Genomic DNA, 14,924 nt, shown 5'->3' on the forward strand with positions numbered 1-14,924 from the left:
ATAACTCTACACTACAGGTACTTCATGAATGCAACACCATCCAATATGCATGGTAGAAGGGAAATTGACTTTTGATATTCTGCAATATGATTTTTGCTTGCTTTTTCATTGAGCAATGCAACAGTAGATAGTTATCAAAATATAAATTATTGAATTCAAAGTGTTTAGGTAACAAAATATGTTTCTGCCCAGTTTTGAACTGAGGACCTTTCGCGTGTGAGGCGAAAGTGATAACCATTACACTACAGAAACTACATGGAAACAGCATCTCCCGCCATCCAATAAAAATTGATCTTTGACATACATTATGGCATTCTGAAATAAACTTTTTATATGATTGCATTTTTATTTGGCATTTCAACCAAAAATCCCTTGTTTTAAAATTCTAAAGATAACAGCACATTTCTGCCCAGTTTCAAACTGGGGACCTTTTGTGTTTTAGGCGAATGTGATAACCACTACAATACAGAAACTGACTTTTGAAGATCTCATCACTATGGAGTCGGGAAGTACCATTGGCAAACCGTTTTCTTAGAATTTTTTTTTCTAAACTTATTTTTCTATTTTCTAATAATTTCTATGCTATTTTTTCCACTTTGCATTTCAAGAGGACACATTCACTTATTAATAGTTCTGATCATTGTATTTAATAAAAAAATCTATTTTTAATGTATTTCTGACCAATTTTGAAGGGGAACCTTATGCATATTCGCTAAATGTGAATAATACTACACTACAGGTACTTCATGAATGCAACACCATCCAATATGCATGGTAGAAGGGAAATTGACTTTTGATATTCTGCAATATGATTTTTTGCTTGCTTTTTCATTGAGCAATGCAACAGTATATAGTTATCAAAATATAAATTATTGAATTCAAAGTGTTTAGGTAACAAAATATGTTTCTTCCAATTTCGAACTGGGGACCTTTCACGTGTGAGGCAAACATGAAATCACTACACTACAGATACTACATGAAAAATTTGCGACCATCATCCAATAAAAAATGATCTTTGACATTCAGTATGGCATGCTAAAATAAACTTTTTATCTGATTGTATTTTTATTGAGCATTTTACCCAAAAATTCATTGTTTTAAAATTCTAAAGCTAAAAGATTGTTTCTACCCAGTTTCGAACTGGGGACCTTTCGCGTGTTAGGCGAACGTGATAACCACTACACTACAGAAACTGACTCTTGTGGGTCCTATCGCTATCTAGTCTGGAAGTACAAATGACACATGCTTTTCTTAAAAATATAATTTTTTCTAAACTTTTTTTCCTATTTTCTAATAATTTTGACGCTATTTTTCCACTGTGCATTTCAAGAGGACACATTCACTTATTATCAATTCTGATCATTGTATTTACTAAAAAAATCTTTTTTTAATGTATTTCTGACCAATTTTGAAGGGGGACCTTATGCATATTGGGTAAATGTGAATAACTCTACACTACAGGTACTTCATGAATGCAACTCCATCCAATATGCATGGTAGAAGGGAAATTGACTTTTGATATTCTGCAATATGATTTTTGCTTGCTTTTTCATTGAGCAATGCAACAGTAGATAGTTATCAAAATATAAATTATTGAATTCAAAGTGTTTAGGTAACAAAATATGTTTCTGCCCAGTTTTGAACTGAGGACCTTTCGCGTGTGAGGCGAAAGTGATAACCACTACACTACAGAAACTACATGGAAACAGCATCTCCCGCCATCCAATAAAAAATGATCTTTGACATACATTATGGCATTCTGAAATAAACTTTTTATATGATTGCATTTTTATTTGGCATTTCAACCAAAAATCCCTTGTTTTAAAATTCTAAAGATAACACCACATTTCTGCCCAGTTTCGAACTGGGGACCTTTTGTGTTTTAGGCAAATGTGATAACCACTACAATACAGAAACTGACTTTTGAAGATCTCATCACTATGGAGTCGGGAAGTACCATTGGCAAACCGTTTTCATAGAATTTTTTTTTCTAAACTTATTTTTCTATTTTCTAATAATTTCTATGCTATTTTTTCCACTTTGCATTTCAAGAGGACACATTCACTTATTAATAGTTCTGATCATTGTATTTAATAAAAAAATCTATTTTTAATGTATTTCTGACCAATTTTGAAGGGGAACCTTATGCATATTCGCTAAATGTGAATAATACTACACTACAGGTACTTCATGAATGCAACACCATCCAATATGCATGGTAGAAGGGAAATTGACTTTTGATATTCTGCAATATGATTTTTTGCTTGCTTTTTCATTGAGCAATGCAACAGTATATATTTATCAAAATATAAATTATTGAATTCAAAGTGTTTAGGTAACAAAATATGTTTCTGCCAATTTCGAACTGGGGACCTTTCACGTGTGAGGCAAACATGAAATCACTACACTACAGATACTACATGAAAAATTTGCGACCATCATCCAATAAAAAATGATCTTTGACATTCAGTATGGCATGCTAAAATAAACTTTTTATCTGATTGTATTTTTATTGAGCATTTTACCCAAAAATTAATTGTTTTAAAATTCTAAAGCTAAAAGATTGTTTCTACCCAGTTTCGAACTGGGGACCTTTCACGTGTTAGGCGAACGTGATAACCACTACACTACAGAAACTGACTCTCGTGGATCCCATCACTATCTAGTCTGGAAGTACAAATGACACATGCTTTTCTTAGAAATGTAATTTTTCTAAACTTTTTTCCTATTTTCTAATAATTTTGACGCTATTTTTCCACTTTGCATTTCAAGAGGACACATTCACTTATTATCAATTCTGATCATTGTATTTACTAAAAAAAATTTTTTTTATGTATTTCTGACCAATTTTGAAGGGGGACCTTATGCATATTGGGTAAATGTGAATAACTCTACACTACAGGTACTTCATGAATGCAACACCATCCAATATGCATGGTAGAAGGGAAATTGACTTTTGATATTCTGCAATATGATTTTTGCTTGCTTTTTCATTGAGCAATGCAACAGTAGATAGTTATCAAAATATAAATTATTGAATTCAAAGTGTTTAGGTAACAAAATATGTTTCTGCCCAGTTTCGAACTGGGGACATTTCGCGTGTGAGGCAAACGTGATAACCACTACACTACAGAATCTACATGAAAACAGCATCTCCCGCCATCCAATAAAAAATGATCTTTGACATACATTATGGCATTCTGAAATAAACTTTTTATATGATTGCATTTTTATTTGGCATTTCAACCAAAAATCCCTTGTTTTAAAATTCTAAAGATAACAGCACATTTCTGCCCAGTTTCGAACTGGGGACCTTTTGTGTTTTAGGCGAATGTGATAACCACTACAATACAGAAACTGACTTTTGAAGATCTCATCACTATGGAGTCGGGAAGTACCATTGGCAAACCGTTTTCATAGAATTTTTTTTTCTAAACTTATTTTTCTATTTTCTAATAATTTCTATGCTATTTTGTCCACTTTGCATTTCAAGAGGACACATTCACTTATTAATAGTTCTGATCATTGTATTTAATAAAAAAATCTATTTTTAATGTATTTCTGACCAATTTTGAAGGGGAACCTTATGCATATTGGCTAAATGTGAATAATACTACACTACAGGTACTTCATGAATGCAACACCATCCAATATGCATGGTAGAAGGGAAATTGACTTTTGATATTCTGCAATATGATTTTTTGCTTGCTTTTTCATTGAGCAATGCAACAGTATATATTTATCAAAATATAAATTATTGAATTCAAAGTGTTTAGGTAACAAAATATGTTTCTGCCAATTTCGAACTGGGGACCTTTCACGTGTGAGGCAAACATGAAATCACCACACTACAGATACTACATGAAAAATTTGCGACCATCATCCAATAAAAAATGATCTTTGACATTCAGTACGGCATGCTAAAATAAACTTTTTATCTGATTGTATTTTTATTGAGCATTTTACCCAAAAATTAATTGTTTTAAAATTCTAAAGCTAAAAGATTGTTTCTGCCCAGTTTCGAACTGGGGACCTTTCGCGTGTTAGGCGAACGTGATAACCACTACACTACAGAAACTGACTCTCGTGTATCCCATCACTATCTAGTCTGGAAGTACAAATGACACATGCTTTTCTTAGAAATATAATTTTTTCTAAACTTTTTTCCTATTTTCTAATAATTTTGACGCTATTTTTCCACTTTGCATTTCAAGAGGACACATTCACTTATTATCAATTCTGATCATTGTATTTACTAAAAAAAATTTTTTAATGTATTTCTGACCAATTTTGAAGGGGGACCTTATGCATATTGGGTAAATGTGAATAACTCTACACTACAGGTACTTCATGAATGCAACACCATCCAATATGCATGGTAGAAGGGAAATTGACTTTTGATATTCTGCAATATGATTTTTGCTTGCTTTTTCATTGAGCAATGCAACAGTAGATAGTTATCAAAATATAAATTATTGAATTCAAAGTGTTTAGGTAACAAAATATGTTTCTGCCCAGTTTCGAACTGGGGACCTTTCGCGTGTGAGGCAAACGTGATAACCACTACACTACAGAATCTACATGAAAACAGCATCTCCCGCCATCCAATAAAAAATGATCTTTGACATACATTATGGCATTCTGAAATAAACTTTTTATATGATTGCATTTTTATTTGGCATTTCAACCAAAAATCCCTTGTTTTAAAATTCTAAAGATAACAGCACATTTCTGCCCAGTTTCGAACTGGGGACCTTTTGTGTTTTAGGCGAATGTGATAACCACTACAATACAGAAACTGACTTTTGAAGATCTCATCACTATGGAGTCGGGAAGTACCATTGGCAAACCGTTTTCATAGAATTTTTTTTTCTAAACTTATTTTTCTATTTTCTAATAATTTCTATGCTATTTTGTCCACTTTGCATTTCAAGAGGACACATTCACTTATTAATAGTTCTGATCATTGTATTTAATAAAAAAATCTATTTTTAATGTATTTCTGACCAATTTTGAAGGGGAACCTTATGCATATTGGCTAAATGTGAATAATACTACACTACAGGTACTTCATGAATGCAACACCATCCAATATGCATGGTAGAAGGGAAATTGACTTTTGATATTCTGCAATATGATTTTTTGCTTGCTTTTTCATTGAGCAATGCAACAGTATATATTTATCAAAATATAAATTATTGAATTCAAAGTGTTTAGGTAACAAAATATGTTTCTGCCAATTTCGAACTGGGGACCTTTCACGTGTGAGGCAAACATGAAATCACCACACTACAGATACTACATGAAAAATTTGCGACCATCATCCAATAAAAAATGATCTTTGACATTCAGTATGGCATGCTAAAATAAACTTTTTATCTGATTGTATTTTTATTGAGCATTTTACCCAAAAATTAATTGTTTTAAAATTCTAAAGCTAAAAGACTGTTTCTGCCCAGTTTCGAACTGGGGACCTTTCGCGTGTTAGGCAACGTGATAACCACTACACTACAGAAACTGACTCTCGTGTATCCCATCACTATCTAGTCTGGAAGTACAAATGACACATGCTTTTCTTAGAAATATAATTTTTTCTAAACTTTTTTTCCTATTTTCTAATAATTTTGACGCTATTTTTCCACTTTGCATTTCAAGAGGACACATTCACTTATTATCAATTCTGATCATTGTATTTACTAAAAATTTTTTTTTATGTATTTCTGACCAATTTTGAAGGGGGACCTTATGCATATTGGGTAAATGTGAATAACTCTACACTACAGGTACTTCATGAATGCAACACCATCCAATATGCATGGTAGAAGGGAAATTGACTTTTGATATTCTGCAATATGATTTTTGCTTGCTTTTTCATTGAGCAATGCAACAGTAGATAGTTATCAAAATATAAATTATTGAATTCAAAGAGTTTAGGTAACAAAATATGTTTCTGCCCAGTTTCGAACTGGGGACCTTTCGCGTGTGAGGCAAACGTGATAACCACTACACTACAGAAACTACATGAAAACAGCATCTCCCGCCATCCAATAAAAAATGATCTTTGATATACATTATGGCATTCTGAAATAAACTTTTTATATGATTGCATTTTTATTTGGCATTTCAACCAAAAATCCCTTGTTTTAAAATTCTAAAGATAGCACATTTCTGCCCAGTTTCGAACTGGGGACCTTTTGTGTTTTAGGCGAATGTGATAACCACTACAATACAGAAACTGACTTTTGAAGATCTCATCACTATGGAGTTGGGAAGTACCATTGGCAAACCGTTTTCATAGAATTTTTTTTTTCTAAACTTATTTTTCTATTTTCTAATAATTTCTATGCTATTTTGTCCACTTTGCATTTCAAGAGGACACATTCACTTATTAATAGTTCTGATCATTGTATTTAATAAAAAAATCTATTTTTAATGTATTTCTGACCAATTTTGAAGGGGAACCTTATGCATATTGGCTAAATGTGAATAATACTACACTACAGGTACTTCATGAATGCAACACCATCCAATATGCATGGTAGAAGGGAAATTGACTTTTGATATTCTGCAATATGATTTTTTGCTTGCTTTTTCATTGAGCAATGCAACAGTATATAGTTATCAAAATATAAATTATTGAATTCAAAGTGTTTAGGTAACAAAATATGTTTCTGCCAATTTCGAACTGGGGACCTTTCACGTGTGAGGCAAACATGAAATCACTACACTACAGATACTACATGAAAAATTTGCGACCATCATCCAATAAAAAATGATCTTTGACATTCAGTATAGCATGCTAAAATAAACCTTTTATCTGATTGTATTTTTATTGAGCATTTTACCCAAAAATTCATTGTTTTAAAATTCTAAAGCTAAAATATTGTTTCTGCCCAGTTTCGAACTGGGGACCTTTCGCGTGTTAGGCGAACGTGATAACCACTACACTACAGAAACTGACTCTCGTGTATCCCATCACTATCTAGTCTGGAAGTACAAATGACACATGCTTTTCTTAGAAATATAATTTTTTCTAAACTTTTTTCCTATTTTCTAATAATTTTGACGCTATTTTTCCACTTTGCATTTCAAGAGGACACATTCACTTATTATCAATTCTGATCATTGTATTTACTAAATTTTTTTTTATGTATTTCTGACCAATTTTGAAGGGGGACCTTATGCATATTGGGTAAATGTGAATAACTCTACACTACAGGTACTTCATGAATGCAACACCATCCAATATGCATGGTAGAAGGGAAATTGACTTTTGATATTCTGCAATATTATTTTTTTGCTTGCTTTTTCATTGAGCAATGCAACAGTATATAGTTATCAAAATATAAATTATTGAATTCAAAGAGTTTAGGTAACAAAATATGTTTCTGCCCAGTTTCGAACTGGGGATCTTTCGCGTGTGAGGCAAACGTGATAACCACTACACTACAGAAACTACATGAAAACAGCATCTCCCGCCATCCAATAAAAAATGATCTTTGACATACATTATGGCATTCTGAAATAAACTTTTTATATGATTGCATTTTTATTTGGCATTTCAACCAAAAATCCCTTGTTTTAAAATTCTAAAGATAACACCACATTTCTGCCCAGTTTCGAACTGGGGACCTTTTGTGTTTTAGGCGAATGTGATAACCACTACAATACAGAAACTGACTGTTGAAGATCTCATCACTATGGAGTCGGGAAGTACCATTGGCAAACCGTTTTCTTAGAATTTTTTTTTCTAAACTTATTTTTCTATTTTCTAATAATTTCTATGCTATTTTTTCCACTTTGCTTTTCAAGAGGACACATTCACTTATTAATAGTTCTGATCATTGTATTTAATAAAAAAATCTATTTTTAATGTATTTCTGACCAATTTTGAAGGGGAACCTTATGCATATTCGCTAAATGTGAATAATACTACACTACAGGTACTTCATGAATGCAACACCATCCAATATGCATGGTAGAAGGGAAATTGACTTTTGATATTCTGCAATATGATTTTTTGCTTGCTTTTTCATTGAGCAATGCAACAGTATATAGTTATCAAAATATAAATTATTGAATTCAAAGTGTTTAGGTAACAAAATATGTTTCTGCCAATTTCGAACTGGGGACCTTTCACGTGTGAGGCAAACATGAAATCACTACACTACAGATACTACATGAAAAATTTGCGACCATCATCCAATAAAAAATGATCTTTGACATTCAGTATGGCATGCTAAAATAAACTTTTTATCTGATTGTATTTTTATTGAGCATTTTACCCAAAAATTCATTGTTTTAAAATTCTAAAGCTAAAAGATTGTTTCTGCCCAGTTTCGAACTGGGGACCTTTCGCGTGTTAGGCGAACGTGATAACCACTAGACTACAGAAACTGACTCTCGTGTATCACATCACTATCTAGTCTGGAAGTACAAATGACACATGCTTTTCTTAGAAATGTAATTTTTCTAAACTTTTTTCCTATTTTCTAATAATTTTGACGCTATTTTTCCACTTTGCATTTCAAGAGGACACATTCACTTATTATCAATTCTGATCATTGTATTTACTAAAAAAAATTTTTTAATGTATTTCTGACCAATTTTGAAGGGGGACCTTATGCATATTGGGTAAATGTGAATAACTCTACACTACAGGTACTTCATGAATGCAAAACCATCCAATATGCATGGTAGAAGGGAAATTGACTTTTGATATTCTGCAATATGATTTTTTGCTTGCTTTTTCATTGAGCAATGCAACAGTATATAGTTATCAAAATATAAATTATTGAATTCAAAGTGTTTAGGTAACAAAATATGTTTCTGCCAATTTCGAACTGGGGACCTTTCACGTGTGAGGCAAACATGAAATCACCACACTACAGATACTACATGAAAAATTTGCGACCATCATCCAATAAAAAATGATCTTTGACATTCAGTATGGCATGCTAAAATAAACTTTTTATCTGATTGTATTTTTATTGAGCATTTTACCCAAAAATTCATTGTTTTAAAATTCTAAAGCTAAAATATTGTTTCTGCCCAGTTTTGAACTGGGGACCTTTCGCGTGTTAGGCGAACGTGATAACCACTACACTACAGAAACTGACTCTTGTGGGTCCCATCACTATCTAGTCTGGAAGTACAAATGACACATGCTTTTCTTAGAAATATAATTTTTTCTAAACTTTTTTTCCTATTTTCTAATAATTTTGACGCTATTTTTCCACTTTGCATTTCAAGAGGACACATTCACTTATTATCAATTCTGATCATTGTATTTTCTAAAAAAATCTTTTTTGAATGTATTTCTGACCAATTTTGAAGGGGGACCTTATGCATATTGGGTAAATGTGAATAACTCTACACTACAGGTACTTCATGAATGCAACACCATCCAATATGCATGGTAGAAGGGAAATTGACTTTTGATATTCTGCAATATGATTTTTGCTTGCTTTTTCATTGAGCAATGCAACAGTAGATAGTTATCAAAATATAAATTATTGAATTCAAAGTGTTTAGGTAACAAAATATGTTTCTGCCCATTTTCGAACTGGGGACCTATCGCGTGTGAGGCGAACGTGATAACCACTACACAACAGAAACTACATGGAAACAGCATCTCCCGCCATCCAATAAAAAATGATCTTTGACATACATTATGGCATTCTGAAATAAACTTTTTATATGATTGCATTTTTATTTGGCATTTCAACCAAAAATCCCTTGTTTTAAAATTCTAAAGATAACACCACATTTCTGCCCAGTTTCGAACTGGGGACCTTTTGTGTTTTAGGCGAATGTGATAACCACTACAATACAGAAACTGACTTTTGAAGATCTCATCACTATGGAGTCGGGAAGTACCATTGGCAAACCGTTTTCTTAGAATTTTTTTTTCTAAACTTATTTTTCTATTTTCTAATAATTTCTATGCTATTTTTTCCACTTTGCTTTTCAAGAGGACACATTCACTTATTAATAGTTCTGATCATTGTATTTAATAAAAAAATCTATTTTTAATGTATTTCTGACCAATTTTGAAGGGGAACCTTATGCATATTCGCTAAATGTGAATAATACTACACTACAGGTACTTCATGAATGCAACACCATCCAATATGCATGGTAGAAGGGAAATTGACTTTTGATATTCTGCAATATGATTTTTTGCTTGCTTTTTCATTGAGCAATGCAACAGTATATAGTTATCAAAATATAAATTATTGAATTCAAAGTGTTTAGGTAACAAAATATGTTTCTGCCAATTTCGAACTGGGGACCTTTCACGTGTGAGGCAAACATGAAATCACTACACTACAGATACTACATGAAAAATTTGCGACTATCATCCAATAAAAAATGATCTTTGACATTCAGTATGGCATGCTAAAATAAACTTTTTATCTGATTGTATTTTTATTGAGCATTTTACCCAAAAATTCATTGTTTTAAAATTCTAAAGCTAAAAGATTGTTTCTGCCCAGTTTTGAACTGGGGACCTTTCGCGTGTGAAGCGAACGTGATAACCACTACACTACAGAAACTGACTCTTGTGGGTCCCATCACTATCTAGTCTGGAAGTACAAATGACACATGCTTTTCTTAGAAATATAATTTTTTCTAAACTTTTTTTCCTATTTTCTAATAATTTTGACGCTATTTTTCCACTTTGCATTTCAAGAGGACACATTCACTTATTATCAATTCTGATCATTGTATTTACTAAATAAATCTTTTTTTAATGTATTTCTGACCAATTTTGAAGGGGGACCTTATGCATATTGGGTAAATGTGAATAACTCTACACTACAGGTACTTCATGAATGCAACACCATCCAATATGCATGGTAGAAGGGAAATTGACTTTTGATATTCTGCAATATGATTTTTGCTTGCTTTTTCATTGAGCAATGCAACAGTAGATAGTTATCAAAATATAAATTATTGAATTCAAAGTGTTTAGGTAACAAAATATGTTTCTGCCCATTTTCGAACTGGGGACCTATCGCGTGTGAGGCGAACGTGATAACCACTACACAACAGAAACTACATGGAAACAGCATCTCCCGCCATCCAATAAAAATTGATCTTTGACATACATTATGGCATTCTGAAATAAACTTTTTATATGATTGCATTTTTATTTGGCATTTCAACCAAAAATCCCTTGTTTTAAAATTCTAAAGATAACACCACATTTCTGCCCAGTTTCGCACTGGGGACCTTTTGTGTTTTAGGCGAATGTGATAACCACTACAATACAGAAACTGACTTTTGAAGATCTCATCACTATGGAGTCGGGAAGTACCATTGGCAAACCGTTTTCTTAGAATTTTTTTTTCTAAACTTATTTTTCTATTTTCTAATAATTTCTATGCTATTTTTTCCACTTTGCTTTTCAAGAGGACACATTCACTTATTAATAGTTCTGATCATTGTATTTAATAAAAAAATCTATTTTTAATGTATTTCTGACCAATTTTGAAGGGGAACCTTATGCATATTCGCTAAATGTGAATAATACTACAATACAGGTACTTCATGAATGCAACACCATCCAATATGCATGGTAGAAGGGAAATTGACTTTTGATATTCTGCAATATGATTTTTTGCTTGCTTTTTCATTGAGCAATGCAACAATATATAGTTATCAAAATATAAATTATTGAATTCAAAGTGTTTAGGTAACAAAATATGTTTCTGCCAATTTCGAACTGGGGACCTTTCACGTGTGAGGCAAACATGAAATCACTACACTACAGATACTACATGAAAAATTTGCGACCATCATCCAATAAAAAATGATCTTTGACATTCAGTATGGCATGCTAAAATAAACTTTTTATCTGATTGTATTTTTATTGAGCATTTTACCCAAAAATTCATTGTTTTAAAATTCTAAAGCTAAAAGATTGTTTCTGCCCAGTTTCGAACTGGGGACCTTTCGCGTGTTAGGCGAACGTGATAACCACTACACTACAGAAACTGACTCTCGTGGATCACATCACTATCTAGTCTGGAAGTACAAATGACACATGCTTTTCTTAGAAATTTAATTTTTCTAAACTTTTTTCCTATTTTCTAATAATTTTGACGCTATTTTTCCACTTTGCATTTCAAGAGGACACATTCCCTTATTATCAATTCTGATCATTGTATTTACTAAAAAATTTTTTTTAATGTATTTCTGACCAATTTTGAAGGGGGACCTTATGCATATTGGGTAAATGTGAATAACTCTACACTACAGGTACTTCATGAATGCAAAACCATCCAATATGCATGGTAGAAGGGAAATTGACTTTTGATATTCTGCAATATGATTTTTTGCTTGCTTTTTCATTGAGCAATGCAACAGTATATAGTTATCAAAATATAAATTATTGAATTCAAAGTGTTTAGGTAACAAAATATGTTTCTGCCAATTTCGAACTGGGGACCTTTCACGTGTGAGGCAAACATGAAATCACCACACTACAGATACTACATGAAAAATTTGCGACCATCATCCAATAAAAAATGATCTTTGACATTCAGTATGGCATGCTAAAATAAACTTTTTATCTGATTGTATTTTTATTGAGCATTTTACCCAAAAATTCATTGTTTTAAAATTCTAGCTAAAAGATTGTTTCTGCCCAGTTTCGAACTGGGGACCTTTCGCGTGTTAGGCGAACGTGATAACCACTACACTACAGAAACTGACTCTCGTGGATCACATCACTATCTAGTCTGGAAGTACAAATGACACATGCTTTTCTTAGAAATGTAATTTTTCTAAACTTTTTTCCTATTTTCTAATAATTTTGACGCTATTTTTCCACTTTGCATTTCAAGAGGACACATTCACTTATTATCAATTCTGATCATTGTATTTACTAAAAAAATTTTTTTAATGTATTTCTGACCAATTTTGAAGGGGGACCTTATGCATATTGGGTAAATGTGAATAACTCTACACTACAGGTACTTCATGAATGCAACACCATCCAATATGCATGGTAGAAGGGAAATTGACTTTTGATATTCTGCAATATGATTTTTGCTTGCTTTTTCATTAAGCAATGCAACAGTAGATAGTTATCAAAATATAAATTATTGAATTCAAAGTGTTTAGGTAACAAAATATGTTTCTGCCCAGTTTTGAACTGAGGACCTTTCGCGTGTGAGGCAAAAGTGATAACCACTACACTACAGAAACTACATGGAAACAGCATCTCCCGCCATCCAATAAAAAATGATCTTTGACATACATTATGGCATTCTGAAATAAACTTTTTATATGATTGCATTTTTATTTGGCATTTCAACCAAAAATCCCTTGTTTTAAAATTCTAAAGATAACAGCACATTTCTGCCCAGTTTCGAACTGGGGACCTTTTGTGTTTTAGGCGAATGTGATAACCACTACAATACAGAAACTAACTTTTGAAGATCTCATCACTATGGAGTCGGGAAGTACCATTGGCAAACCGTTTTCTTAGAATTTTTTTTTCTAAACTTATTTTTCTATTTTCTAATAATTTCTATGCTATTTTTTCCACTTTGCATTTCAAGAGGACACATTCACTTATTAATAGTTCTGATCATTGTATTTAATAAAAAAATCTATTTTTAATGTATTTCTGACCAATTTTGAAGGGGAACCTTATGCATATTCGCTAAATGTGAATAATACTACACTACAGGTACTTCATGAATGCAACACCATCCAATATGCATGGTAGAAGGGAAATTGACTTTTGATATTCTGCAATATGATTTTTTGCTTGCTTTTTCATTGAGCAATGCAACAGTATATATTTATCAAAATATAAATTATTGAATTCAAAGTGTTTAGGTAACAAAATATGTTTCTGCCAATTTCGAACTGGGGACCTTTCACGTGTGAGGCAAACATGAAATCACTACACTACAGAAACTGACTCTCGTGGATCCCATCACTATCTAGTCTGGAAGTACAAATGACAAATGCTTTTCTTAGAAATTGAATTTTTTCTAAACTTTTTTCCTATTTTCTAATAATTTTGACGCTATTTTTCCACTTTGCATTTCAAGAGGACACATTCACTTATTATTAATTCTGATCATTGTATTTACTAAAAAAAAATTTTTAATGTATTTCTGACCAATTTTGAAGGGGGACCTTATGCATATTGGGTAAATGTGAATAACTCTACACTACAGGTACTTCATGAATGCAACACCATCCAATATGCATGGTAGAAGGGAAATTGACTTTTGATATTCTGCAATATGATTTTTTGTTTGCATTTTCATTGAGCAATGCAACAGTATATAGTTATCAAAATATAAATTATTGAATTCAAAGTGTTTAGGTAACAAAATATGTTTCTGCCAATTTCGAACTGGGGACCTTTCACGTGTGAGGCAAACATGAAATCACCACACTACAGATACTACATGAAAAATTTGCGACCATCATCCAATAAAAAATGATCTTTGACATTCAGTATGGCATGCTAAAATAAACTTTTTATCTGATTGTATTTTTATTGAGCATTTTACCCAAAAATTCATTGTTTTAAAATTCTAAAGCTAAAAGATTGTTTCTGCCCAGTTTTGAACTGGGGACCTTTCGCGTGTTAAGCGAACGTGATAACCACTACACTACAGAAACAGACTCTTGTGGATCCCATCACTATCTAGTCTGGAAGTACAAATGACACATGCTTTTCTTAGAAATATAATTTTTTCTAAACTTTTTTTCCTATTTTCTAATAATTTTGACGCTATTTTTCCACTTTGCATTTCAAGAGGACACATTCACTTATTATCAATTCTGATCATTGTATTTACTAAAAAAAATCTTTTTTTAAAGTATTTCTGACCAATTTTGAAGGGGGACCTTATGCATATTGGGTAAATGTGAATAACTCTACACTA

At 32.0% G+C, this 14,924-nt stretch overlaps 18 non-coding genes across 18 annotated transcripts; all 18 read right to left on the minus strand.

Moving 5' to 3' along the window:
- Window positions 1-179: 179 nt before the first annotated feature.
- TRNAV-CAC (transfer RNA valine (anticodon CAC)) lies at window positions 180-252 on the minus strand. Its single transcript has one exon. It is a non-coding gene; the product is annotated as a tRNA-Val (tRNA).
- Window positions 253-1,120: 868 nt separating this feature from the next.
- On the minus strand, window positions 1,121-1,193 carry TRNAV-AAC (transfer RNA valine (anticodon AAC)). Its single transcript has one exon. It is a non-coding gene; the product is annotated as a tRNA-Val (tRNA).
- Window positions 1,194-1,623: 430 nt separating this feature from the next.
- TRNAV-CAC (transfer RNA valine (anticodon CAC)) lies at window positions 1,624-1,696 on the minus strand. The gene has a single exon. It is a non-coding gene; the product is annotated as a tRNA-Val (tRNA).
- An 868-nt stretch (window positions 1,697-2,564) lies between these two features.
- On the minus strand, window positions 2,565-2,637 carry TRNAV-AAC (transfer RNA valine (anticodon AAC)). The gene has a single exon. It is a non-coding gene; the product is annotated as a tRNA-Val (tRNA).
- Window positions 2,638-3,064: 427 nt separating this feature from the next.
- On the minus strand, window positions 3,065-3,137 carry TRNAV-CAC (transfer RNA valine (anticodon CAC)). The gene has a single exon. It is a non-coding gene; the product is annotated as a tRNA-Val (tRNA).
- Window positions 3,138-4,005: 868 nt separating this feature from the next.
- TRNAV-AAC (transfer RNA valine (anticodon AAC)) lies at window positions 4,006-4,078 on the minus strand. Its single transcript has one exon. It is a non-coding gene; the product is annotated as a tRNA-Val (tRNA).
- A 427-nt stretch (window positions 4,079-4,505) lies between these two features.
- On the minus strand, window positions 4,506-4,578 carry TRNAV-CAC (transfer RNA valine (anticodon CAC)). Its single transcript has one exon. It is a non-coding gene; the product is annotated as a tRNA-Val (tRNA).
- An 868-nt stretch (window positions 4,579-5,446) lies between these two features.
- Window positions 5,447-5,518, minus strand: TRNAV-AAC (transfer RNA valine (anticodon AAC)). The gene has a single exon. It is a non-coding gene; the product is annotated as a tRNA-Val (tRNA).
- Window positions 5,519-5,945: 427 nt separating this feature from the next.
- On the minus strand, window positions 5,946-6,018 carry TRNAV-CAC (transfer RNA valine (anticodon CAC)). The gene has a single exon. It is a non-coding gene; the product is annotated as a tRNA-Val (tRNA).
- An 866-nt stretch (window positions 6,019-6,884) lies between these two features.
- Window positions 6,885-6,957, minus strand: TRNAV-AAC (transfer RNA valine (anticodon AAC)). The gene has a single exon. It is a non-coding gene; the product is annotated as a tRNA-Val (tRNA).
- Window positions 6,958-7,383: 426 nt separating this feature from the next.
- On the minus strand, window positions 7,384-7,456 carry TRNAV-CAC (transfer RNA valine (anticodon CAC)). Its single transcript has one exon. It is a non-coding gene; the product is annotated as a tRNA-Val (tRNA).
- An 868-nt stretch (window positions 7,457-8,324) lies between these two features.
- Window positions 8,325-8,397, minus strand: TRNAV-AAC (transfer RNA valine (anticodon AAC)). Its single transcript has one exon. It is a non-coding gene; the product is annotated as a tRNA-Val (tRNA).
- Window positions 8,398-9,042: 645 nt separating this feature from the next.
- Window positions 9,043-9,115, minus strand: TRNAV-AAC (transfer RNA valine (anticodon AAC)). Its single transcript has one exon. It is a non-coding gene; the product is annotated as a tRNA-Val (tRNA).
- A 1,371-nt stretch (window positions 9,116-10,486) lies between these two features.
- TRNAV-CAC (transfer RNA valine (anticodon CAC)) lies at window positions 10,487-10,559 on the minus strand. Its single transcript has one exon. It is a non-coding gene; the product is annotated as a tRNA-Val (tRNA).
- Window positions 10,560-11,930: 1,371 nt separating this feature from the next.
- Window positions 11,931-12,003, minus strand: TRNAV-AAC (transfer RNA valine (anticodon AAC)). Its single transcript has one exon. It is a non-coding gene; the product is annotated as a tRNA-Val (tRNA).
- A 643-nt stretch (window positions 12,004-12,646) lies between these two features.
- TRNAV-AAC (transfer RNA valine (anticodon AAC)) lies at window positions 12,647-12,719 on the minus strand. The gene has a single exon. It is a non-coding gene; the product is annotated as a tRNA-Val (tRNA).
- Window positions 12,720-13,145: 426 nt separating this feature from the next.
- Window positions 13,146-13,218, minus strand: TRNAV-CAC (transfer RNA valine (anticodon CAC)). The gene has a single exon. It is a non-coding gene; the product is annotated as a tRNA-Val (tRNA).
- Window positions 13,219-14,585: 1,367 nt separating this feature from the next.
- Window positions 14,586-14,658, minus strand: TRNAV-AAC (transfer RNA valine (anticodon AAC)). The gene has a single exon. It is a non-coding gene; the product is annotated as a tRNA-Val (tRNA).
- Between the last annotated feature and the right edge of the window lie 266 nt (window positions 14,659-14,924).

This window comes from Pseudophryne corroboree, chromosome 4 (genome assembly GCF_028390025.1).
Source record: "Pseudophryne corroboree isolate aPseCor3 chromosome 4, aPseCor3.hap2, whole genome shotgun sequence".
NCBI classification, from domain to species: domain Eukaryota; kingdom Metazoa; phylum Chordata; class Amphibia; order Anura; family Myobatrachidae; genus Pseudophryne; species Pseudophryne corroboree.